The sequence below is a fragment of the Convolutriloba macropyga genome, chromosome 12 (genome assembly GCF_964194025.1).
Source record: "Convolutriloba macropyga chromosome 12, txConMacr16.3, whole genome shotgun sequence".
NCBI lineage: Eukaryota > Metazoa > Xenacoelomorpha > Acoela > Convolutidae > Convolutriloba > Convolutriloba macropyga.
Window position 1 is genome coordinate 17,999,700 of NC_134479.1, and position 3,605 is coordinate 18,003,304.

Consider the following 3,605-nt stretch of genomic DNA (forward strand, 5'->3'; position numbering starts at 1 on the left):
TTCTGAAACACGAAAACTTTGCTTTTGTTTTTCTCTATTCGTAATATTTTCATTTTAACTTTTATATGCGACTAACTTGATGAGACGAAAAGCAGTTTTCCCTGGATGTGAAAATAAAACTAATTAATTTTTTTCATGTGCTATAATTTAATTCCCATTTATATAAGTTCTCTGCTATTTGTCCTCCGCTCTGTTTCTTATAAAACTTTTTCTGTTTTCGGTCCTGGTTTGTCCGGGCCAATTTTTAGTTTTTTGATTCTTTGGTCTTGTAGTCTGCGGGAATAATTGCTCCACGCACAATGAAAATTTTTTGTATTCTGAGATAGTTGAAAGATATATAAATGATATAGAACACAATTAAAACTGGTTTCTATGTCTGTGATGTCAATTTTAGGCTTAAACTTTTAATAGGAGTTTTTTGTTATCCTAGAACTTTCTTCTATGAAAAAATCTAGGTCATAGATTTTTCCTTTACAAAAAAAGTTGTAATCACAGAACTTTCCTGCATAAAAACATTGCAAGCGCACCATCTTTGTTTAACATTTTTTAACCCTACATTGTCGAAATTACAAACCCATAGGAGGAAATTTCTAGAATAACAACATTTTATCAAACGGGGTTGATCTCAAAATGCGGTGAAAAAATTTAATAAAACAGAAATTGCGTCAACTGTAGGGTGTTTTCTGAGCTTCAAAATCAGTTGTGCCGAAGCAAAGCAATAGCAGATTTTGTAACATAGAACTACTGACGGACATTACAAGGAAACACTTTGCAGAAAACAAAAGTTCAACACAATTAATGCAAAAGTCTACCGGTACCAAAACAGGCATAGCTTTAGAGAAAATTTTTATGGTTTTGGTTGTTCAATTAAACTCACTGTGAAACCGCTTCAATTAGCGAAAATTGATTTTAGAATTCTAGATGCTCGTTCAGTGAGTATTCCTTCAAAAAGATTATATTGATTAAAAAATTGCAAGTCACTTCAACAGCTAGTTCAATAAAAAATTTAACTTTGTAGAAAAACATAATGGATACTTTTTTCCACGTTTATTCTTTTCAGAGAAGCTATCGTTTTATTTTCAGAAAAATTATTTGACAATCCCCCGATGAACAAAATAAAAGAATCTTAGTAATCATACTAGGTCATATATGATTCTTAGTAATTATACTAAGTCATATACATATTTTGTGGAATCTTGACAATCACACTAAGATCAAACAGCGAAACATTTTTGATGGTTAAATTGAACCAAACAATCAAGTGTGAACAAATTCGAAGCTAAAAAGCCTTAAAATTGACAAAAAGATGCTCAAATGTACCAAGACATTTTACTAATCACACTAAGTCATGGAAACTTGAAAATCATACTAAGATCATAAAACAAACTTCTACGCAAAAATTAAATCAAAGAAACAAGTGAGAGCAAAACGTAAACTGGAAAACAAAAACTACGTCATATATTGTTTTCATGGACACTTTGAAAACACACTAAAGTTTGAAAACATACAAGAAATTTCCTTGTCGTAAATTAAATGCAAAAAACAATTGTGAGCAGAGTTTACACTGGAAACTAAACACAAATGGAGCCAACTTAGTAATCATACTGTCAAATACGCTTTTACGGAATCTTGGAAACCATACTAAAATCAAACAAACAAATTTCTGTGCGAAAATTAAACCAAACAAGTGCAGAAACACACGTTTCAGGTTGTCTTGGTGTGCTCACTTGCCTGAATAATTTAATAGCGCAATATCAATTCAATCCATCAATGGGTCTCATGCTTTTTTGAAAGGGGGCGTAGATTTTCTTGCTATCCATACAAAGGCCATATATGCATCTTTGTTATCACATAAAGATATTTTCTTTGCTTCTCTCTAACCATACAAAGACTATAAATGGTTCCTATTAATCATACCAAGACCATAATTGATTCTTAATAATCATAGAAAGATCATATTTGAATAGTAGTCATTTCATGATCGTACTCAGAAATTTTTTAGGTGTTATTTGGAATCATAAGAGAGAGAGATCTTTGTATGTTAACCAGGAATGCTCATCCCGACTTCGTGTTGCAGATGTGCCTAAATTCAGATTCCAAATTGATTCAATGGCAACTATCACGACACAAAATTTTTCTTTACGGAAAAAATTACAGCGAAGCCCAATCAGACAATTGTAAAAGTCGGAGAAAAGAAAACATTTACAAAATTAAATCACATTTTATTCCATTTTCTGTCTTGCTGACTGATTATTTGATAAATGTTTTCAACAAACTTCACACGGCTGCAACAAGTATGGAACCAAAAATGCAATGATTGGCTAGTTTAAAAAGGATGGAAGAAATTATTGTGTTTTCTTTTCTAAATGATGCATGCGCTCTAAAAACATAAACAATCAACCAACAAACGCAAAGAAACTCGAACAACTAAATAGACTAATAAAAGGAAATCATTCGGATGCCAAACACATTTAAATATAAATCAACTAGTGCTTTCTGGTTTGAAAAATATGAGTCCCTTATCAGTACCGAACACTAAGCCATCTATCTGACTGCGTCACTGATAGAAATATGATCAGTAATCACTACAGAAGAGCTTTGAGGAACAAATGTATAACAGAGAAAACATTTGTGCTGTAAAGAGTGAACGTTCGAAGCATACCTTCTCACAATTTTTCTCAATTTCTTTCCAATTTGCAAAAATTTTACAATTGCTGATTAAAATGGATTTTGAAATCTAACATTGCTGTCTCCAGGTCAGAAAACTGCTCATTTTTCCACATGGGTTTACTTATAGATATTTCCTAACATTGACTCAACAATCGAAAAATTTTTGACATTTTGAAATTTTTGCATAAAACGAAGTTAAAGCACTTACAAGTTGTTGCATTTTTCCTATTCGTCTTTGCTTAAAGTCAGGTGAACAGAAGTTGAAATTTATTGAAAACTTTGAAGAACATTAAACAACTTTCAGACTCCTCAACGTAAAAGAAAGTTTTCTGTGGAAAAAGCAAATATGTGTACTTTCTAATCAAATGGTATGCTGTCACGTATTTTTCAATTTTTCTGTCTTTTAAGCAACGGTAAAATAAATAAACTCTTCTCAATGATTCAAATAAAACATCTCACCGTCAATGATAACAATCGCGAGCATTACTGGAATCTACCGGTACAAAATTTTTGAGTAAATTTACTTTTTTTCATTACCAGATTTCACCTTTCCTATGTTAATAGATTGTGCGTGTGAAACATACTTTGAAATTTTGCTGCGGAAAAAACGGTGCCCTATATGGAAATTCTAGTCAGTGTGTCTTCACTTTTAAACTGGAAAGTGAAACTAGAGTTGAAAAGTGAAAAACTTTTCATCGCAAAATTTATTTGACGGAAGCGCTTTCCGCAAAGAATTATGCGGCAGATTAATCCCTCATTTTGGCAATTTTAAAACATTAAATCGTAAAATTAAGCGGCAAAACAATTAAGGAAATAAAATTTTTGTGAAATTCCCATACAGCCCAACGTAAGTACTTTTCACATTCATTTCATTTCTATTTTTCTTTTTACGGCTCTTAATTGCATTGTAGAAACCACTTTCACCAAATTTAAGC